Source organism: Anoplolepis gracilipes, chromosome 14 (genome assembly GCF_047496725.1).
Source record: "Anoplolepis gracilipes chromosome 14, ASM4749672v1, whole genome shotgun sequence".
Classification (NCBI taxonomy): domain Eukaryota; kingdom Metazoa; phylum Arthropoda; class Insecta; order Hymenoptera; family Formicidae; genus Anoplolepis; species Anoplolepis gracilipes.
This window is the reverse complement of record NC_132983.1, coordinates 10647534-10673378: the sequence shown is the minus strand read 5'-3', so window position 1 is coordinate 10673378 and position 25845 is coordinate 10647534.

Below are 25845 nucleotides of genomic sequence, written 5' to 3'. Positions count from 1 at the left end.
ATCGTTCCGAAGAAACCGGACTCAACTGGAAACAAGAGATGGCGAATGGTCATCGATTACAGAAGGCTCAACGAAAAAACGCTAGGAGACGCCTACCCTCTGCCAAATATCAGCGATATCCTCGACCAGTTGGGCAGTGCAAAATATTTCTCCGTCCTCGACCTCGCCAGTGGGTTCCATCAAATCCCAATGGATCCCAAGGATGCGCACAAAACAGCTTTCTCTACACCACATGGCCATTACCAATTCTCCAGGATGCCATTCGGACTCAGAAACGCACCGGCCACTTTCCAACGATTAATGGACCAAATATTGACCGGACTGCAAGGTATAGAACTTTTGGTGTACATGGACGACATAGTGATATACGCAAGCTCGTTACGGGAACATGACATTAAAATGGATAAATTAATGAAACGTTTAAAAACCGCCAATCTCACTTTACAACCAGATAAATGTGAGTTTTTGCGACATGAAGTCGTCTATCTCGGGCACGTAATTACAGATACTGGCGTACGCCCTGACCCCCAGAAAGTCTCAGCTGTTAAAGACTTTCCAGTTCCAAGGAGTCTGAAAAACGTACGACAATTTCTAGGCTTATCAGGCTACTACCGCCGCTTCATCCCCGATTTTTCAGGAATAGCTAAACCAATGTCGGACCTCCTGAAGAAAAACAGTACCTTCTCATGGAACGAAAATACACAACACGCTTTTGAGACTCTTCGAAGACGACTCTGCGAAGAACCGGTACTGCAATTCCCGGATTTCACGCGAGAATTCCTGCTCACCACGGACGCATCTGACTACGCTATCGCTGGAGTCCTAAGCCAGGGAACAATCGGCCAAGACTTGCCAATCGCGTACACGTCCAGAGTACTCAATTCAGCCGAAAGGAACTACTCGACAACAGAGAAAGAGCTGCTAGCCATAATTTATTGCGTCGGACACTTCAGACCTTACCTCTACGGGCGCAAGTTTACGCTCGTGACGGATCACCAACCGCTCGCCTGGTTAAACCGAGTGAAGGACCCGACCTCTCGCCTTATGCGATGGCGCCTGAAACTCGAAGAATACGAATATACAGTCGCATACAAGACAGGTGTCACGAACAAAAATGCCGATGCCCTGTCCAGAAATCCTATAACCGCTACTGTTTCCATTCTCCCGATCGAAAAAAAACGCATACGTCTCCCTCAGAAAGTACGAGACCTAATTACAAGCACTGACGATGACAGTTCTGATGATGAAAGGCGTCGGAAAGTACCTACCAGAAGGTCTACGGTCGAGAGTGAAATAATCACCTCACGGCCGTATGTTGTAGCTTCCGACTCTTCTGAGGAAATATTCGACAGTAAACCTCTATCATCCGGTCCACCTCCCCCCACATCTTCCCATCCTTCACCTTCCCCACGTTTCACGAATAACCAACAATCACCACCGTTAATTACGAAAGGACTCTTGGACCTCCTTGACGAACAGACGAACAATGAACGCGTCGATAACGTAGCGCAATTTCAGTCACGAGGAAAAACAATATCACACTTACCTTCTATACCCCCAGAACCTCCACCCGACCCCGTGACAGAACCGCCGGACGAAACCACTGTTGACGACAACAGCGATAAGGAATTCGATACCTTGGAAATTCTTCCCGAAGAAGAAACTCTGCAAATGAGACCAGAATTAATAACCACCCATAGCACAAGATGCCGTATAAAAAAACGCAACATACCATTACTGAATTGCAACGATAACACAATCATACTGGTCACCGTTGATAAACACCCCTTCGATAAAGGAGCTCTGGAATTACAGCAAGATGGATACCTACCTCCGCTAGACGACCTAATGCTCGGAAGAGCGCGAGTCTATCCGTCCATAGACGCGGGACGACACATTATAATACTACCTGCAAAAGAGAAAAGAACAACATTATTGGACGAAGAAATCCTAAAGGAATGTTTCAGATCAACCCTCGACGTGATGACGGAATTACAACTACATACTGTTAGCATACGAGAGACACCCAGCCTCGACACGATACCATGGGATCGAGTCTTACAGACACTGCAAGCGATACTCTCCGAAAGGCCCGTCACCATCAGCATATGTCATGGACCAACCGTCACCCCTCCGGTAGAGGACCGTACAGCGATAATCCGCGAAAATCACGAATCTGCCGTCGGTGGACACAAGGGCGTCACGAAGACGTACCAGCGAATTAAACAAAGGTTTACATGGAACAAAATGAAAGGCGATATATTAAACTACATCAGGAATTGTCGAACGTGTCAATCTATGAAACTAGTCAGAAGGAAGACTCGACAACCAATGATATTGACCGACACACCTGGACGCGCCTTCGACAAAGTGGCTCTCGACATAGTAGGACCACTCAGAACCACTCCTAGCGGCAACTCATACGTTCTAACGATGCAAGATCTCCTCACAAAATACTCAGTATACGCACCACTACCAGACGCTAGAGGCGAAACCACGGCGAACGCCTTTATCCACTATTTTATCTGTCGTTTTGGATGCCCCCGAAGCATACTCACCGACCAAGGGACGAACTTCACCGGTGTACTCATGAAAAGCGTAACCAAAAGGTTCCGTATCCAACACTTCCGAACGACTGCTCATCATCCACAATCTAATGGGTCACTCGAAAGGTCACACCTCGTTCTAATGGAATACCTGAAGTGCTTCGTCAATAAGGAAGAAGCATGGGACGACCTCATTGAGCGTGCCAGTTTTCGTACAATACCTCAGTACACGAAGGTACCGGGTACACACCTCACGAATTGATCTTCGGACGTGTCGCCAGAGTTCCATCGGGACACAACCCCGAAGAAGAGTCTGAAACATATCACTCATACTTAACAAACCTGTTCGAAAACATCTGTGATATACAGGAAGTCGCTAGAGCTAATCTCATTAGGGCTAAAGAGCGCTCCAAAAATTATTACGATAAACGCGTAAACCCGACGATTTTCAACACAAACGATAACGTCTTTCTATTAAACGAGAGTAAAACAGATAAATTCGGAAAAGAGTATCACGGCCCGTACCGCATTATCGAAACCCTCGACCACGAAAACGTGCGAATTCAAATTAATAAATCAACGCGAATAGTACACGTCAATAGACTACGGAAAGCCCACTACGGCGAACCAGGATGACTACCTTTCTTCTGTTTCAGATTGGATTACTCAGTTATCTTCTCCATTTTCTGGTTCAGACCGGAACGTACTGTTCTACATTTTTCTCTTAAGCAGAATCAACATAGAGTTCACAATGGCCTCACTGATCGTCTTCCTAGCGTATCTGGCAACCCAGGACTGCAACGCCCTCGTAGGCTACGACTGCAACACGCCGTGCGACAACGGGACCACAATCTCGCTGCTCGATAACAACGCCTGTCGATTACACGGGAAGCTTCCAATCACCCGAGATGTGAGCGTGGAGATCCTCGCGAAGCCCAGACTCACCACAGCGGACGTACTAAGCTGCCGCATAGAGATAGACTACGTGATCAGCCACACGGACCACACCACGAGGGAATCTACAACACCTACCAGCAATAAACGACATTACTTATCTGTATCTGCTCCTGTATGCATGCACATACACGCACAAGGGAAACTGCAATTCGGGAACCAGACCCTTGACGGCCTTTCCGCCAACCGCGTGAATAGCCGCACTATTCCGCCGACCGAAACCGTCAGCGCCCACAACCTGCCATCAGACGACCTGAAAACAAAACGCGTCATAAACGTGTACTTGCACATAACGTTCAAACGGACCATTGTCAAGATCGACACGATGGAAACCAAGATATTCTTACCTAGTGGTGCTAGTTGCACATACATCGACCTTGAATGCACCGACGAAGAGGGCTTTCATAATTTCTGGTCCCCCTTTGTTCACGGAGGATGCACTCAACTACGGCATACCGTCTTGTATAGAGGAATTGCCAAAAGACTACAAATTACGGGACGTCCCACGGCATACGCCTTAACGGTAGAAAACACCAACCTGCTCGCGTTTGCTCGAGCGCGTCACGACGTCTGCAACGCCACTGTGATACAGACCGAAAACCCCCGACTAGTAATACGGGAAATCAACGACTCTTACGTAAAGAATCAACCATCCGTAAATAAGGTGCACCGATCTCACCACTCGTACTTTTCGTACAAGAGTAACACAAAGACAGACCTGAGCGTAGAAAATACCTACGAAGACCTTGTCATGAGGAAATGCCTCACGGAAGTAACAAAATTACACGCCTTGACCGCCATGGCTCACCAAGACCCTCCATCATTTGCGTACGCCGTCACAAAAACACCAGGATACTCAGCGCGCGTACGAGGAGAAGCTGTACAAGTATTTCGATGTACTCCTGTACCTGCACGGATCAGGGCCACGGAAAGCTGTTTCCAGGAGCTCCCAGTAATAATAGACGGGAAGCCCATGTACCTAAAGCCAAGAACACGCGTTATATCTGGCGAAGGCACAGAAATTGAATGCGATCCGCTTGCTACGGCAATGTACAAAATGAGAAACAAATGGTACGTATTCACTCCAGAGTTGAAAGTGTCTGCTATCGATCCTCAAGGCCTCCAATCAAGAACGCTACCATGGGGTCAACATATCGACGAGTTAAACGAGATTCACGAGCACTCGGACGTACAGAATCCAAGCACAGACGACTCTCCAGGACGACCAGACCACTCGAGCCCTGTATACATCGTGGAGGTCTCGGTAACAACAACAGTTATTGGTGGAATTATAATACTCACCTTATTTATCATCTTGAAAAGCCTAGCAAGAAAGTTAAGCTATCGAAACTCGAGCCTGGAAAATAAAAACATATTAACAAATGATGATATGTTAATGACTGATGATAGTGCCAACTCTCAAAAACCAACCAAACAGGAAACACCTGCCAAGACACTCAGCAATTCTCCATTATCGCGCCCAATGATAGATCACCGAATCCAGAAGGACATCTCTCATGAATCCACGGATACGATGACGATTCACCACTCTTCCAAGGAGAGGACTCCCGCCATATCTTCAGAGATCGCCAACCTGCGAGAAGCCTACTTGCACTTGGAACGAAAGATCAACCGTCTATCAACCGCACCGTAAGCCGAGTTCAACGAGCTCACCGTCGCATCATTTCACGCTGCTCCACTTTTAAGGAGGGGGGTGTCACGTCCAGCGCCTCCGCTTGACACCAGTCGCCGTCCGTTGACTCCATACGTCACCTGTTAAGTAGACATAGTAAGCGTTAAGCACCTATAAAATTCTTTTATTTTCTTTTTCTTTTTATAAATATATATATATAGTTATTATTAAGAATCGATTAAGCCGATAAATACCTTTTATTATGTTTCCGGCTAAAACATCCTTTTCTTTTTTTTTCTTTTTTTTTTCCTGTTTTATCCCCATCACTGGTTCTCCCCTATCACCTACCTAAAAATGAAGGAAAATAATTAATTAATTGTCCAATGAAAATTCTCACCTATTTTCCGGCCACCCGGTATATCACCTTCTGGTCCGCCTCCTCAGCACCTGAAAAAGAGAAGAGAAACGACCCACCAAGTCGGTCGAACATCTTAATTTTATTATAATTACCCATTTAGTTTTGTCACTCTAGTTGCAGTATCTGAAAAATAAAAAGGAAACATAATATTAAGTATGCGTCAATAGAATAACGTAAATTAAGTAATAGCGATAATATAAACCAATGTTCACTCCACCTCGTCGTCATCACTCTTACTAAACACAAACATACACGTACACATCACCATAGACACACGCATCGAGAATTAACCACCACCCGGTATAACAAAAATATAAAGTAAATCTATATAACAAGCTAAAATCACTCAAGGAAAGAGATCGTAACTGCGAATGAGCGGAAATACAACTCCCGATACATGTTCACCTTAATAAATTGACACCCGGTATATGAACTAACATTGTCATATTATCCAAACATTAGTATAAAATAGTGTTTAACAACCGACCGATTCATTTGGTTAAATTCCATAAGCTTCATATAATAAACTCCGATCGGTACTTTCGGGACACCCTGTATATGAACTTTCATTAATTATTAAAACTGAGCAAGCCAAGTAACTCGTATGTGCAATTGCAACTTCCTATGCACAGTCTAAATCACTTTTCTCAATATATCAAAAGTTGTCGCAACATCGAAAAGCACCCAATTTTTAACGATTTAAACATCACATAAAAAACCCGCCCAGTGACCTTAATTAATTATTTCCTGGCGCCTTGACTCATAAGGAACCAAAAAAGGTAGCAACTTATAGGGCTACAGCCCCGCCATAAAAAGTTAAGCGCACATTGTTATAGACCCATTTTGCTTCAGGAACACCTCATATTTTCAACTTTAATAATTTATTTATTTTAATCCGCACCTCCAATATATAATTATGCCTTCACTATTAAATGCAGTTTTATATCCCAAAGCCGAATTAATACCACAATAACGTACATGTCTAACGATTCTGTCACCCAAATATAATAACTTGTCAATTTTACTCATATTCCACCGCAGCGCAGTGATTTCATTAAATCCAAATTTTAACAATAATAAAAGATTCGATCAAACCCATCTTCTGCATAATAATTCCTTACCATGAATCCAATTTGGTTTGCCAATAAAAATCCGGTCAGCTATCATTTATAATTATTTCATATATCAACCATGGAGATAACTTGGTGCATGCACATATACATATATATATATATATATGCGACTCGCTGCAGATATCATAATCCACAGATGTTTTAAAGGCAAATTATAATGACCTGACAAGAACTCCTCGAGGCTCAGACAATATTTAAGTAATCAATTAAAACCAATAATAATTAAAATGAACCACTCATAATACATATATATATATATATATATATATAGTGAAAACAATATAAATATCCCATAAAGAGTTTAAAACGAATAAAGCTCTGGAAGATAACTAAAGTTAAATAGTCACACTCAATATATACAATTACTTAATTAACTCTTACTTATACAAGGTGTCTGAAATAACTTGAACGTGATAATATTCTCAAAACTTCGTTATCATTTTATTGAGGATGAATGATAATTGCAATATACATATGCATAATAAACAAAATGACCATACCTATATATACGGTGGTACGATAATACACACATCATACACTACATAAACCAAGTATAAACGCATAATGAACACCCAGAAATAATTACATAGATACACGCTCCTTAACAAACACACCATAAAATTATATAACAATAGTCACTTAATATACCCGGTGATACAAAAATACGCGCGTTATAAACTTATCATCTACACAATGTTTAATCAGTATCTGACTATTATAGACATATTATCCACCCAGTAACACGCAAATACACACACTCTATAAATAATTTATATACATAGTGACCCATTAGTACGCACAAATAAAGCACTCTCAATAAACCTATTATAAACTTATTACAGGCATATTCATATATTAACATACACATAATCAATGTATCATATACATGGTAACGCAATAGTTTCGGATCTTATAACTAATTCATACATATTCCAAGCGTATCACTTAAATTACACACTCAACCTCTCACAATATAAACTTGTCTTAAATTTATGCATTTATACACACTTACACACTCCTCATCCATCCATTGTAAATATATCACGGCATATTACATGTGCATTTATACCATTATTACATATATATAAATATATAAACCTTTACTACTAGTTATAATGATATACATACATACATATAGTTATATAATAGCGAGTTTAACGTCTGTAGACTAATTTAGATCTTGTAATCCACGAATAACATTATGCGACATCATAGATAATTGTTAATTAATAAGTTAATTAGCGTAATGCTCTCATATCTCTACAATTATTTAAGTACAACGCTATAATACAATGCGGCGATAAGTAATTAATCAGATAAGTTATCGTAACGCTAGTAATAATTGCGATATATCTAGAAATAACGATATAGATATTACATTATAATGCTAGTCCCGAAGGTTCTAGAACATTCAGGAACCGCCGGATCACGTGAAAATTTCGGACAAACACCGTGATAGCTTACTATTGCCCGGCGCGTGATACCCGTGACAAACAAGCATGACCAGGATCGGACCACGTTGCGCGCGCTATAATTCAGAAGGTGGGAGCCCTCAGCGACCACGGGTATATAAACGGGAGCACCGTGTGCTCAAAAATCAGAGTATTCAGTTCTCGCCTAGACAGTTCAGATCATTAGACAGTTCAGATCATATTTAGTATTCGGCTTTCGCCCGACAGTAAAATCTGTTGTACGGTTCGTTCCGACCATTCAGTTTTCGCATAATCAGTATTCGATCAGCAGTCAATACTCGATTCATACAGTACCCAGTAAATTCATTGTACGTACAGACAGTCATTTATACGATTTAATAATCGGTTATCCTTATAACATTCAATCATACATACGCTCTCGCAAGTTTTCGCGCAGTGTAATTAATATTATATCTTCGAATCAGTGGTTTCTAGTTCATTACGGTATTATTCACACAAAATCATTAATTCAGAGAGACTTCGAGACTAGCATATCGCGAATACTATTAATTAGCCTTCAGTTCTTACGTTTACTGTCGTATAAATCTATTCTTGATTATTTGTATCCACTGTTACTATTATATTTCCTTTCTCTTTATCGATTTCCACGGCGCTCACAATACATATCGAATTCTATCTATCACTTTTAAAGATATTTTATCTAAATTTTCGTTTGCAGTGAATTACTTCTATCAACAATATAAGCGTATTATCTTTTCCTCTCCATGCAATTGTTAATGCCGCCTATCTATAATATCGTTTACGCGTCCGAAACCAGTCTGTGCGTGAAATCATAGTCGAAGGAAAGTTCTATTAACTAATGTTGTAATACTAATATTGTAGATCCACATTCTTGTGTACACCCGCGTTACAGTGTGCTTCCCAGTGGTTCCTGTAACACATAACAATTTAGTGAAGTGAGTACGTTGTCGTAATTATTAAGATATATTCGTGTAATCATTAATCATATTGTTTACGTGTAATTACTCGAAATATACATACTTGTGTCAGTTCGCGGCCCCTGTCCATTCCGGGCGTCGGTCATCTTTTCGGTGTCAATTCTTCTCGCCGTTAACCTCTCGCGTCTATACCTGTAAATATAAAGACAAGCTTTCTATTCTAATTTTAATATTGAAATTATCGGGCAAATTAGTGCTACTTATCTGACGAGGTCATCCTTCCTTCAAGCCTACTTCGGGCTCTCTCTTTCATCCTGCGGCGACGCGCGCCTCCTCCAGGGCGTTCTTGTATTCCCTATAGCTTCTTCCTATATAATTTTTTTTTTTTTCTTTTCTTTCTTTCTTTTTTCTTTTCTTTTCCCTTATCCGCTCACCAGTGGCAAGGTCCGCGACGTCCGCCTTGACATACCCAGAGCCTCAGATATCTGTAACTTATAATCGAAGAGATTAATATTTTATTCGGACGTCTTCATAGGGAATGTCATTAGACAGAGAGCGATAACCATTCTTACCTACACCGTAGGGCGCCTCCTCCAGGGCGACCTACATCCTTCCTACGTAGTGTGCCTCTTTCAGGGCGATTCTACGTCCCTTCTAGCAGTGCGCCTCATTCAGGGCGGCTCTGCCTTCATCCTTCGTAGTGCGCCTCCTTCAGAGCCGGACTACCCCTCTCTAGGTCGCACGCCTCTCTCAGGGCGAACGACTCTCTTCTCCGAGGAGCGCCTCTTTCAGGGCATTCCGCCTCCTAGCGTGCAGCGCGCCTCTGTCAGGGCGATCTGCCTCCTCTCAGTCCACGAACCGCGCCTCTGTCAGGGCGTCTCTCACAATTCCTCCGATCGCTCTTCTTGATCTAAAATATAGAATAAATATTAAATTAAAGTAAACTCATTAAGGCTCACCCTGTCCCCGCAACCCGTCAGATAAGGTCAAGTCAACTCGTTTACCAATTTACTTTAACGCGTATGTTTTTTTTTTCCTTTTCATCACTCGCGTTACTATTACTAACCCCAGTCTATACCCCTCCGCGTATTCAACTATGGCGTCGATTATGATTTCGCTTACCTTCTTAGCTGCGTCATGGGTCGGTCACGTCGAGCAGGGCGTGCTCACCAATTGAAGCGCCTCATCCGGTCACTATACCAAGGCGGCTCCTACCTGACGGTCCGAACAGCTGCGTCGCCACCAGGTAGTCAGAGCCCAGCATCCGTCGGGTATTTCACTTACCCTCCACCGGGAACCCATACATCGGAGTCATCAACCCCTGACCAGCTACACGACGCCGTCACTCCACCGGCATCCAGTAGCGGGGTCGTCGCTTCCTCACATAGGCCCTTACCGCCTATCGAATACCGTCCGTGGCCCGTGCCCCCGCCGTTGATAGACTTCGGGATTACGCAACCGAGGATCATTTCCTCCCAGGCTTTCTTCGGGCGAGTATGCATCCTGTCGTCCGCTGAAGCACCTATCAATTCGCCTCCTGATAACCGTCCGTGATTTAATTGTCTAATCGTCTTGAAAAATATAATATAACTGTACATATATGTTTATTATAAAATAATGATAAATACATAAAAATCAGTATACGTAAACAATCTGCATTCATTGTCTACTCACTTCACATCCTCCCTATTATCTATTACGTCCCGACCTCTAGTTTCCGGTGCACCGCTACGCTGATCGTGACAGGTTTACCGCTCGGCCACCGCGATCCGCGTACACCAACCATCGTAACCGCACCTCGCTCGCGAACGCAGAGGACGTAACAAGGGTGTCCCGAAAGTACTGTCACGTCCAGCGCCTCCGCTTGACACCAGTCGCCGTCCGTTGACTCCATACGTCACCTGTTAAGTAGACATAGTAAGCGTTAAGCACCTATAAAATTCTTTTACTTTCCTTTTCTTTTTTATATATATATATATATATATAGTTATTATCAAAAATAGATTAAGCCGATAAATACCTTTTATTATGTTTCCGGCTAAAACATCCTTTTCCTTTTTTTTTTTTTCTTTTTCTTCTTTTTTCCTGTTTTATCCCCATCACTGGTTCTCCCCTATCACCTACCTAAAAATGAAGGAAAATAATTAATTAATTGTCCAATGAAAATTCTCACCTATTTTCCGGCCACCCGGTATATCACCTTCTGGTCCGCCTCCTCAGCACCTGAAAAAGAGAAGAGAAACGACCCACCAAGTCGGTCGAACATCTTAATTTTATTATAATTACCCATTTAGTTTTGTCACTCTAGTTGCAGTATCTGAAAAATAAAAAGGAAACATAATATTAAAGTATGCGTCAATAGAATAACGTAAATTAAGTAATAGCGATAATATAAACCAATGTTCACTCCACCTCGTCGTCATCACTCTTACTAAACACAAACATACACGTACACATCACCATGAATTAACCACCACCCGGTATAACAAAAATATAAAGTAAATCTATATAACAAGCTAAAATCACTCAAGGAAAGAGATCGTAACTGCGAATGAGCGGAAATACAACTCCCGATACATGTTCACCTTAATAAATTGACACCCGGTATATAAACTAACATTGTCATATTATCCAAACATTAGTATAAAATAGTGTTTAACAACCGACCGATTCATTTGGTTAAATTCCATAAGCTTCATATAATAAACTCCGATCGGTACTTTCGGGACACCCTGTATATGAACTTTCATTAATTATTAAAACTGAGCAAGCCAAGTAACTCGTATGTGCAATTGCAACTTCCTATGCACAGTCTAAATCACTTTTCTCAATATATCAAAAGTTGTCGCAACATCGAAAAGCACCCAATTTTTAACGATTTAAACATCACATAAAAAACCCGCCCAGTGACCTTAATTAATTATTTCCTGGCGCCTTGACTCATAAGGAACCAAAAAAGGTAGCAACTTATAGGGCTACAGCCCCGCCATAAAAAGTTAAGCGCACATTGTTATAGACCCATTTTGCTTCAGGAACACCTCATATTTTCAACTTTAATAATTTATTTATTTTAATCCGCACCTCCAATATATAATTATGCCTTCACTATTAAATGCAGTTTTATATCCCAAAGCCGAATTAATACCACAATAACGTACATGTCTAACGATTCTGTCACCCAAATATAATAACTTGTCAATTTTACTCATATTCCACCGCAGCGCAGTGATTTCATTAAATCCAAATTTTAACAATAATAAAAGATTCGATCAAACCCATCTTCTGCATAATAATTCCTTACCATGAATCCAATTTGGTTTGCCAATAAAAATCCGGTCAGCTATCATTTATAATTATTTCATATATCAACCATGGAGATAACTTGGTGCATGCACATATACATATATATATATATATATGCGACTCGCTGCAGATATCATAATCCACAGATGTTTTAAAGGCAAATTATAATGACCTGACAAGAACTCCTCGAGGCTCAGACAATATTTAAGTAATCAATTAAAACCAATAATAATTAAAATGAACCACTCATAATACATATATATATATATATATATTATAGTGAAAACAATATAAATATCCCATAAAGAGTTTAAAACGAATAAAGCTCTGGAAGATAACTAAAGTTAAATAGTCACACTCAATATATACAATTACTTAATTAACTCTTACTTATACAAGGTGTCTGAAATAACTTGAACGTGATAATATTCTCAAAACTTCGTTATCATTTTATTGAGGATGAATGATAATTACAATATACATATGCATAATAAACAAAATGACCATACCTATATATACGGTGGTACGATAATACACACATCATACACTACATAAACCAAGTATAAACGCATAATGAACACCCAGAAATAATTACATAGATACACGCTCCTTAACAAACACACCATAAAATTATATAACAATAGTCACTTAATATACCCGGTGATACAAAAATACGCGCGTTATAAACTTATCATCTACACAATGTTTAATCAGTATCTGACTATTATAGACATATTATCCACCCAGTAACACGCAAATACACACACTCTATAAATAATTTATATACATAGTGACCCATTAGTACGCACAAATAAAGCACTCTCAATAAACCTATTATAAACTTATTACAGGCATATTCATATATTAACATACACATAATCAATGTATCATATACATGGTAACGCAATAGTTTCGGATCTTATAACTAATTCATACATATTCCAAGCGTATCACTTAAATTACACACTCAACCTCTCACAATATAAACTTGTCTTAAATTTATGCATTTATACACACTTACACACTCCTCATCCATCCATTGTAAATATATCACGGCATATTACATGTGCATTTATACCATTATTACATATATATAAATATATAAACCTTTACTACTAGTTATAATGATATACATACATACATATAGTTATATAATAGCGAGTTTAACGTCTGTAGACTAATTTAGATCTTGTAATCCACGAATAACATTATGCGACATCATAGATAATTGTTAATTAATAAGTTAATTAGCGTAATGCTCTCATATCTCTACAATTATTTAAGTACAACGCTATAATACAATGCGGCGATAAGTAATTAATCAGATAAGTTATCGTAACGCTAGTAATAATTGCGATATATCTAGAAATTATAGATATTACATTATAATGCTAGTCCCGAAGGTTCTAGAACATTCAGGAACCGCCGGATCACGTGAAAATTTCGGACAAACACCGTGATAGCTTACTATTGCCCGGCGCGTGATACCCGTGACAAACAAGCATGACCAGGATCGGACCACGTTGCGCGCGCTATAATTCAGAAGGTGGGAGCCCTCAGCGACCACGGGTATATAAACGGGAGCACCGTGTGCTCAAAAAGCAGAGTATTCAGTTCTCGCCTAGACAGTTCAGATCATTAGACAGTTCAGATCATATTTAGTATTCGGCTTTCGCCCGACAGTAAAATCTGTTGTACGGTTCGTTCCGACCATTCAGTTTTCGCATAATCAGTATTCGATCAGCAGTCAATACTCGATTCATACAGTACCCAGTAAATTCATTGTACGTACAGACAGTCATTTATACGATTTAATAATCGGTTATCCTTATAACATTCAATCATACATAGGCTCTCGCAAGTTTTCGCGCAGTGTAATTAATATTATATCTTCGAATCAGTGGTTTCTAGTTCATTACGGTATTATTCACACAAAATCATTAATTCAGAGAGACTTCGAGACTAGCATATCGCGAATACTATTAATTAGCCTTCAGTTCTTACGTTTACTGTCGTATAAATCTATTCTTGATTATTTGTATCCACTGTTACTATTATATTTCCTTTCTCTTTATCGATTTCCACGGCGCTCACAATACATATCGAATTCTATCTATCACTTTTAAAGATATTTTATCTAAATTTTCGTTTGCAGTGAATTACTTCTATCAACAATATAAGCGTATTATCTTTTCCTCTCCATGCAATTGTTAATGCCGCCTACCTATAATATCGTTTACGCGTCCGAAACCAGTCTGTGCGTGAAATCATAGTCGAAGGAAAGTTCTATTAACTAATGTTGTAATACTAATATTGTAGATCCACATTCTTGTGTACACCCGCGTTACAGTGTGCTTCCCAGTGGTTCCTGTAACACATAACAATTTAGTGAAGTGAGTACGTTGTCGTAATTATTAAGATATATTCGTGTAATCATTAATCATATTGTTTACGTGTAATTACTCGAAATATACATACTTGTGTCAGTTCGCGGCCCCTGTCCATTCCGGGCGTCGGTCATCTTTTCGGTGTCAATTCTTCTCGCCGTTAACCTCTCGCGTCTATACCTGTAAATATAAAGACAAGCTTTCTATTCTAATTTTAATATTGAAATTATCGGGCAAATTAGTGCTACTTATCTGACGAGGTCATCCTTCCTTCAAGCCTACTTCGGGCTCTCTCTTTCATCCTGCGGCGACGCGCGCCTCCTCCAGGGCGTTCTTGTATTCCCTATAGCTTCTTCCTATATATTTTTTTTTTTTCTCTTTTCTTTCTTTCTTTTTTTTTCTTTTCTTTTCCCTTATCCGCTCACCAGTGGCAAGGTCCGCGACGTCCGCCTTGACATACCCAGAGCCTCAGATATCTGTAACTTATAATCGAAGAGATTAATATTTTATTCGGACGTCTTCATAGGGAATGTCATTAGACAGAGAGCGATAACCATTCTTACCTACACCGTAGGGCGCCTCCTCCAGGGCGACCTACATCCTTCCTACGTAGTGTGCCTCTTTCAGGGCGATTCTACGTCCCTTCTAGCAGTGCGCCTCATTCAGGGCGGCTCTGCCTTCATCCTTCGTAGTGCGCCTCCTTCAGAGCCGGACTACCCCTCTCTAGGTCGCACGCCTCTCTCAGGGCGAACGACTCTCTTCTCCGAGGAGCGCCTCTTTCAGGGCATTCCGCCTCCTAGCGTGCAGCGCGCCTCTGTCAGGGCGATCTGCCTCCTCTCAGTCCACGAACCGCGCCTCTGTCAGGGCGTCTCTCACAATTCCTCCGATCGCTCTTCTTGATCTAAAATATAGAATAAATATTAAATTAAAGTAAACTCATTAAGGCTCACCCTGTCCCCGCAACCCGTCAGATAAGGTCAAGTCAACTCGTTTACCAATTTACTTTAACGCGTATGTTTTTTTTTTTTTTTTTTTTTTTTTTTTTCCTTTTCATCACTCGCGTTACTATTACTAACCCCAGTCTATACCCCTCCGCGTATTCAACTATGGCGTCGATTATGATTTCGCTTACCTTCTTAGCTGCGTCATGGGTCGGTCACGTCGAGCAGGGCGTGCTCACCAATTGAAGCGCCTCATCCGGTCACTATACCAAGGCGGCTCCTACCTGACTGTCCGAACAGCTGCGTCGCCACCAGGTAGTCAGAGCCCAGCATCCGTCGGGTATTTCACTTACCCTCCACCGGGAACCCATACATCGGAGTCATCAACCCCTGACCAGCTACACGACGCCGTCACTCCACCGGCATCCAGTAGCGGGGTCGTCGCTTCCTCACATAGGCCCTTACCGCCTATCGAATACCGTCCGTGGCCCGTGCCCCCGCCGTTGATAGACTTCGGGATTACGCAACCGAGGATCATTTCCTCCCAGGCTTTCTTCGGGCGAGTATGCATCCTGTCGTCCGCTGAAGCACCTATCAATTCGCCTCCTGATAACCGTCCGTGATTTAATTGTCTAATCGTCTTGAAAAATATAATATAACTGTACATATATGTCTATTATAAAATAATGATAAATACATAAAAATCAGTATACGTAAACAATCTGCATTCATTGTCTACTCACTTCACATCCTCCCTATTATCTATTACGTCCCGACCTCTAGTTTCCGGTGCACCGCTACGCTGATCGTGACAGGTTTACCGCTCGGCCACCGCGATCCGCGTACACCAACCATCGTAACCGCACCTCGCTCGCGAACGCAGAGGACGTAACAACTGGTGACAGCGGCGGGACGTAACAACTGGTGACAGCGGTGGGATGTTACCGCTAAAAATCAGTGCAAAAATAAAAGTTACTACTCTTCGTTATCGAAAACGAGTACATTTTCTCATGAAAATCTTTCTTTCTTAAAATCATCATCGCGAATTATTTCTTTTACTAGTCTCGAAGGAAATTAAAAGTAAAGTTACAATTAAAGTTTTTTCAAACCTCAATAAATAAATAAATCGGTCGTTGTCCATCAATCCTTATACCTTAATACTACTTCAAAATTCTTCGTAAAATATATGTATCCATGTTATATGTATCCAAACTAATTTAACCACTAACCTCTTAGGTGATAATTACCTGTTCATAATCGTGATAACTGGTGATTGTACGCGATTCCGCTTTCGCATACCCGCAACAAAAAGAAATTATATACGCACAATCGTTCGCAACCGCGAGTCCTGCTATACCATCGATAATAAATACTTACCTTTAAATATGGCTCAATCCGATGATCTCTCGGGGAACATAGAACGCGAAAACCATGAGGAAGCTTTTAGAGATCTACGCGAAAAAGAAAGAGAATTAAAAATCCGAACTGAAATGTTGGAAAACATGATGCGCGCGTTCGCTAAAAATCTACCCGGTTTGCAGGCCTCGAGCCCAGCGGACGTAACAAATAACGCGCCTCCATCGTTTAACATGTCGAACGCCTCGTATAACGATATCAAGCCCACGACCTCAGCCGCCGGAATCGACGGCTCTCATTATCCTATGGGATATCCGAAATCATATCTGCGCGACGCTCTCGAACTGGTGCCGAAATACGACGGGCATAACATCCCCGTGCTACAATTCGCTAGGGCATGCAAAAGGGCAAAAGAATCGGTACCGTTGGTAGACGAAGCATTATTTGTCCGTATGCTACGAAATAAATTAACGCACCACGCATATTTAGCCGTAGAGGATGAAATCCACCCGACCGTGGAAAAATTTCTCGACTGCCTCAGGCGAACTTTCGGTCCCGCTAGAAGCTCGAACTATTATCGCGGACAATTAAGCATGGCATACAAAAAGCCAAACGAGCACATACTTGACTACATCGGGCGTGTTAAGGATCTGAAAACGGCCATAATTGAAGGAGATCAAGTCCAACTCGGTAGACCGTTATCCGAAAATGAGATTGCCGGAATAGAAGGTTTCGCGTTAGAAGCGTTTTACGAAGGACTTCCACGCGAATATAGAATAGAACTTCGCGCTGAAGGATATAGTAGCCTCCCCGACGCCTGCTCTAAAGTGGTCACAATTAATAAACGCCTAGAAAGAGAGGAGATAAGATACAAGAGCACTCGAAACGCGAACGGTAACAATAATCACAATAGTAACGCTGCACCGGCCCCCGTGACGCAAATTCTCCAACGCGATCAGACTGCGGTAGCGAATACGCCGCCCGGTCCCGGGAATGCACACGAACGAAAAATTTGCGGGTACTGCCAAAAGATCGGACACCTCATACACGAGTGCCGTAAACGACAGTATCGCGAAAAGTACAATAACAATAATAATAATAATTTCAATAATAATAATAATTATTCCAATAACTCTCATAATACGCACGCTAATAGTAATATGAATAATCCACCTCCGCGAAATTCGGGAAACCGAACAGAGGTCTCGGTCAACGGAGCGTCCCGAGGCCCTTTCCAAATCCGCTCCACCCTCTGCATGGAAGGGAAACCAGATCCCTTCACGTCCTCCGAGGAGACGACGGAAACGTACCGGCCGTCGAGCTCGCATCACCGTCTTTCCGAGGACCAACAGCCTTCATGCTCGATACAGGAGCACAGCCTAATATAATAAAGAAAGGTTGCATTAAATCCGATATTCAAATCAACAACAAGGAGACTATCCAATTAACGGGTATCACCGAAAATGTTGTCACCACTCTGGGATCCGCCATAGCATACGTTTCGGAAACCCCAGTAGTTTTCCACGTGGTAGCCGACGAATTCCCTATAATCACACAGGGCATATTAGGTTCGTCGTTCTTCACTGAACATAACGCGTGCATTAATTACGGTAATAAGTTAATCACGTGGCGCGACTGCGCGTTTCCATTCAAGGACAAGGAGTCCATTGTCATACCCTCACGTATGAAGCTGGGAATCACGGTCCGCATAGCTAATCCGGAAATTAAAACGGGTTACCTCGCCCCGATACGCGCCCGCGACGCGGTCTTCGCCGGAGATGCACTTGTCACGTGTATCAACGACAAGGCATATATCGGCATCACGAATACATTAGACGAAGAAGTAGAAATTATAATACCTACCGTTACGCTAACAGAAGTAACAAAAATATCACAGGACCCCCCTTCCAGGGAGCCTCTGAGGCAACCCTCTAGCCCATCGGGCAATAGTCCCGTCAAAATTCAAGCGAGCAAAAGCCTTCGCACCCAAGAAGCACGCACTGCACCTGCAACGAGTCAAGATAATTTTACCACATGCAAAAATAAACAACCAAACAAACTACACAATAACACAAAGACCAAGATACACATTGAAAACAACAAACAATCAAACTCATCATTTAACAAACAAAATACGCTACAAAACCAAAATACATTTACCCCCTCTCTTCCTCTTCTTAATACACCAACACAAAACGTCGATCCCGACTATCATCTCTACGGGCAGGAGCACTGCCTTCCCCTTGTCGCACCAAGGTGCGGCGTCGACCTAGGTCGACATCCCAATACCTCTCCCGATTATCCCCCATCCCTTTCTACAAAAAATGCAACACTTCAAGCTACAATCGTTTCTACGCACACGTCCCTTGATTCTAATACTATTATCACAAATCATTCTCACATTACTTACACAGAAAGGGGATCCTTATCTCCGCCGGCGAACGACGATGCCGCTCTCGCGTCGGTGCGAACCCCTTCCTCTGGTCTCGGCCCAGGCGGTCAATCTTCTATAATTGCTCTTCCTTACTTTCCTCTAAACCCCGCAAAAGCGGATGACTCACCCCCTTTGTGCGTAGCTACAAATAAGCAACCTGAAACAAATAATAATATACATCATTTCACTCTCATCGATCAGCGTGCATCTAATCTTGCGAAATACAACGACATACACAAAATGCAAATAGTTAATATGGTAAACGAGAAGATACATTGGAAAAACTTAAGGAACTCACCCGAGATACTCACCCAGCGCGAACACAATCACAAGGAAGACTCTACACCGGACAGAATTACTCAAATAATACGACTCTTGCGCCTCGATCATCTTAACGACCTAGAAAAAGAGAATATTTTTGAACTAATAAAACGACACAATGACAGATTCTACGTACCAGGAGAATATCTGGACCAAACTTCAACAATCACCCATAAAATAATCACTTCGGACGAGATACCTATACACACGAAGCAGTATAGATTTCCGCCAATACATCGAGAAGAAATAAATAAACAGGTCAACGAGCTCCTTCAGAAAAATATAGTGACACCATCCACTTCACCGTACAGTTCCCCCGTCTGGATCGTTCCGAAGAAACCGGACTCAACTGGAAACAAGAGATGGCGAATGGTCATCGATTACAGAAGGCTCAACGAAAAAACGCTAGGAGACGCCTACCCTCTGCCAAATATCAGCGATATCCTCGACCAGTTGGGCAGTGCAAAATATTTCTCCGTCCTCGACCTCGCCAGTGGGTTCCATCAAATCCCAATGGATCCCAAGGATGCGCACAAAACAGCTTTCTCTACACCACATGGCCATTACCAATTCTCCAGGATGCCATTCGGACTCAGAAACGCACCGGCCACTTTCCAACGATTAATGGACCAAATATTGACCGGACTGCAAGGTATAGAACTTTTGGTGTACATGGACGACATAGTGATATACGCAAGCTCGTTACGGGAACATGACATTAAAATGGATAAATTAATGAAACGTTTAAAAACCGCCAATCTCACTTTACAACCAGATAAATGTGAGTTTTTGCGACATGAAGTCGTCTATCTCGGGCACGTAATTACAGATACTGGCGTACGCCCTGACCCCCAGAAAGTCTCAGCTGTTAAAGACTTTCCAGTTCCAAGGAGTCTGAAAAACGTACGACAATTTCTAGGCTTATCAGGCTACTACCGCCGCTTCATCCCCGATTTTTCAGGAATAGCTAAACCAATGTCGGACCTCCTGAAGAAAAACAGTACCTTCTCATGGAACGAAAATACACAACACGCTTTTGAGACTCTTCGAAGACGACTCTGCGAAGAACCGGTACTGCAATTCCCGGATTTCACGCGAGAATTCCTGCTCACCACGGACGCATCTGACTACGCTATCGCTGGAGTCCTAAGCCAGGGAACAATCGGCCAAGACTTGCCAATCGCGTACACGTCCAGAGTACTCAATTCAGCCGAAAGGAACTACTCGACAACAGAGAAAGAGCTGCTAGCCATAATTTATTGCGTCGGACACTTCAGACCTTACCTCTACGGGCGCAAGTTTACGCTCGTGACGGATCACCAACCGCTCGCCTGGTTAAACCGAGTGAAGGACCCGACCTCTCGCCTTATGCGATGGCGCCTGAAACTCGAAGAATACGAATATACAGTCGCATACAAGACAGGTGTCACGAACAAAAATGCCGATGCCCTGTCCAGAAATCCTATAACCGCTACTGTTTCCATTCTCCCGATCGAAAAAAAACGCATACGTCTCCCTCAGAAAGTACGAGACCTAATTACAAGCACTGACGATGACAGTTCTGATGATGAAAGGCGTCGGAAAGTACCTACCAGAAGGTCTACGGTCGAGAGTGAAATAATCACCTCACGGCCGTATGTTGTAGCTTCCGACTCTTCTGAGGAAATATTCGACAGTAAACCTCTATCATCCGGTCCACCTCCCCCCACATCTTCCCATCCTTCACCTTCCCCACGTTTCACGAATAACCAACAATCACCACCGTTAATTACGAAAGGACTCTTGGACCTCCTTGACGAACAGACGAACAATGAACGCGTCGATAACGTAGCGCAATTTCAGTCACGAGGAAAAACAATATCACACTTACCTTCTATACCCCCAGAACCTCCACCCGACCCCGTGACAGAACCGCCGGACGAAACCACTGTTGACGACAACAGCGATAAGGAATTCGATACCTTGGAAATTCTTCCCGAAGAAGAAACTCTGCAAATGAGACCAGAATTAATAACCACCCATAGCACAAGATGCCGTATAAAAAAACGCAACATACCATTACTGAATTGCAACGATAACACAATCATACTGGTCACCGTTGATAAACACCCCTTCGATAAAGGAGCTCTGGAATTACAGCAAGATGGATACCTACCTCCGCTAGACGACCTAATGCTCGGAAGAGCGCGAGTCTATCCGTCCATAGACGCGGGACGACACATTATAATACTACCTGCAAAAGAGAAAAGAACAACATTATTGGACGAAGAAATCCTAAAGGAATGTTTCAGATCAACCCTCGACGTGATGACGGAATTACAACTACATACTGTTAGCATACGAGAGACACCCAGCCTCGACACGATACCATGGGATCGAGTCTTACAGACACTGCAAGCGATACTCTCCGAAAGGCCCGTCACCATCAGCATATGTCATGGACCAACCGTCACCCCTCCGGTAGAGGACCGTACAGCGATAATCCGCGAAAATCACGAATCTGCCGTCGGTGGACACAAGGGCGTCACGAAGACGTACCAGCGAATTAAACAAAGGTTTACATGGAACAAAATGAAAGGCGATATATTAAACTACATCAGGAATTGTCGAACGTGTCAATCTATGAAACTAGTCAGAAGGAAGACTCGACAACCAATGATATTGACCGACACACTTGGACGCGCCTTCGACAAAGTGGCTCTCGACATAGTAGGACCACTCAGAACCACTCCTAGCGGCAACTCATACGTTCTAACGATGCAAGATCTCCTCACAAAATACTCAGTATACGCACCACTACCAGACGCTAGAGGCGAAACCACGGCGAACGCCTTTATCCACTATTTTATCTGTCGTTTTGGATGCCCCCGAAGCATACTCACCGACCAAGGGACGAACTTTACCGGTGTACTCATGAAAAGCGTAACCAAAAAGTTCCGTATCCAACACTTCCGAACGACTGCTCACCATCCACAATCTAATGGGTCACTCGAAAGGTCGCACCTCGTTCTAATGGAATACCTGAAGTGCTTCGTCAATAAGGAAGAAGCATGGGACGACCTCATTGAGCGTGCCAGTTTTTCGTATAATACCTCAGTACACGAAGGTACCGGGTACACACCTCACGAATTGATCTTCGGACGTGTCGCCAGAGTTCCATCGGGACACAACCCCGAAGAAGATCCTGAAACATATCACTCCTACTTAACAAACCTGTTCGAAAAAATCTGTGATATACAGGAAGTCGCTAGAGCTAATCTCATTAGGGCTAAAGAGCGCTCCAAAAATTACTACGACAAACGCGTAAACCCGACGACTTTCAACGCAAACGATAACGTCTTTCTATTAAACGAGAGTAAAACAGATAAATTCGGAAAAGAATATCACGGCCCGTACCGCATTATCGAAATCCTCGACCACGAAAACGTGCGAATTCAAATTAATAAATCAACGCGAATAGTGCACGTCAATAGACTACGGAAAGCCCACTACGGCGAACCAGGATGACTACCTTTCTTCTGTTTCAGATTGGATTACTCAGTTATCTTCTCCATTTTCTGGTTCAGACCGGAACGTACTGTTCTACATTTTTCTCTTAAGCAGAATCAACATAGAGTTCACAATGGCCTCACTGATCGTCTTCCTAGCGTATCTGGCAACCCAGGACTGCAACGCCCTCGTAGGCTACGACTGCAACACGCCGTGCGACAACGGGACCACCATCTCGCTGCTCGATAACAACGCCTGTCGATTACACGGGAAGCTTCCAATCACCCGAGATGTGAGCGTGGAGATCCTCGCGAAGCCCAGACTCACCACAGCGGACGTACTAAGCTGCCGCATAGAGATAGACTACGTGATCAGCCACACGGACCACACCACGAGGGAATCTACAACACCTACCAGCAATAAACGACATTACTTATCTGTATCTGCTCCTGTATGCATGCACATACACGCACAAGGGAAACTGCAATTCGGGAACCAGACCCTTGACGGCCTTTCCGCCAACCGCGTGAATAGCCGCACTATTCCGCCGACCGAAACCGTCAGCGCCCACAACCTGCCATCAGACGACCTGAAAACAAAACGCGTCATAAACGTGTACTTGCACATAACGTTCAAACGGACCATTGTCAAGATCGACACGATGGAAACCAAGATATTCTTACCTAGTGGTGCTAGTTGCACATACATCGACCTTGAATGCACCGACGAAGAGGGCTTTCATAATTTCTGGTCCCCCTTTGTTCACGGAGGATGCACTCAACTACGGCATACCGTCTTGTATAGAGGAATTGCCAAAAGACTACAAATTACGGGACGTCCCACGGCATACGCCTTAACGGTAGAAAACACCAACCTGCTCGCGTTTGCTCGAGCGCGTCACGACGTCTGCAACGCCACTGTGATACAGACCGAAAACCCCCGACTAGTAATACGGGAAATCAACGACTCTTACGTAAAGAATCAACCATCCGTAAATAAGGTGCACCGATCTCACCACTCGTACTTTTCGTACAAGAGTAACACAAAGACAGACCTGAGCGTAGAAAATACCTACGAAGACCTTGTCATGAGGAAATGCCTCACGGAAGTAACAAAATTACACGCCTTGACCGCCATGGCTCACCAAGACCCTCCATCATTTGCGTACGCCGTCACAAAAACACCAGGATACTCAGCGCGCGTACGAGGGGAAGCTGTACAAGTATTTCGATGTACTCCTGTACCTGCACGGATCAGGGCCACGGAAAGCTGTTTCCAGGAGCTCCCAGTAATAATAGACGGGAAGCCCATGTACCTAAAGCCAAGAACACGCGTTATATCTGGCGAAGGCACAGAAATTGAATGCGATCCGCTTGCTACGGCAATGTACAAAATGAGAAACAAATGGTACGTATTCACTCCAGAGTTGAAAGTGTCTGCTATCGATCCTCAAGGCCTCCAATCAAGAACGCTACCATGGGGTCAACATATCGACGAGTTAAACGAGATTCACGAGCACTCGGACGTACAGAATCCAAGCACAGACGACTCTCCAGGACGACCAGACCACTCGAGCCCTGTATACATCGTGGAGGTCTCGGTAACAACAACAGTTATTGGTGGAATTATAATACTCACCTTATTTATCATCTTGAAAAGCCTAGCAAGAAAGTTAAGCTATCGAAACTCGAGCCTGAAAAATAAAAACATATTAACAAATGATGATATGTTAATGACTGATGATAGTGCCAACTCTCAAAAACCAACCAAACAGGAAACACCTGCCAAGACACTCAGCAATTCTCCATTATCGCGCCCAATGATAGATCACCGAATCCAGAAGGACATCTCTCATGAATCCACGGATACGATGACGATTCACCACTCTTCCAAGGAGAGGACTCCCGCCATATCTTCAGAGATCGCCAACCTGCGAGAAGCCTACTTGCACTTGGAACGAAAGATCAACCGTCTATCAACCGCACCGTAAGCCGAGTTCAACGAGCTCACCGTCGCATCATTTCACGCTGCTCCACTTTTAAGGAGGGGGGTGTCACGTCCAGCGCCTCCGCTTGACACCAGTCGCCGTCCGTTGACTCCATACGTCACCTGTTAAGTAGACATAGTAAGCGTTAAGCACCTATAAAATTCTTTTACTTTCCTTTTCTTTTTTATATATATATATATATATATAGTTATTATCAAAAATAGATTAAGCCGATAAATACCTTTTATTATGTTTCCGGCTAAAACATCCTTTTCCTTTTTTTTTTTTTTTTTTTCTTCTTTTTTCCTGTTTTATCCCCATCACTGGTTCTCCCCTATCACCTACCTAAAAATGAAGGAAAATAATTAATTAATTGTCCAATGAAAATTCTCACCTATTTTCCGGCCACCCGGTATATCACCTTCTGGTCCGCCTCCTCAGCACCTGAAAAAGAGAAGAGAAACGACCCACCAAGTCGGTCGAACATCTTAATTTTATTATAATTACCCATTTAGTTTTGTCACTCTAGTTGCAGTATCTGAAAAATAAAAAGGAAACATAATATTAAGTAT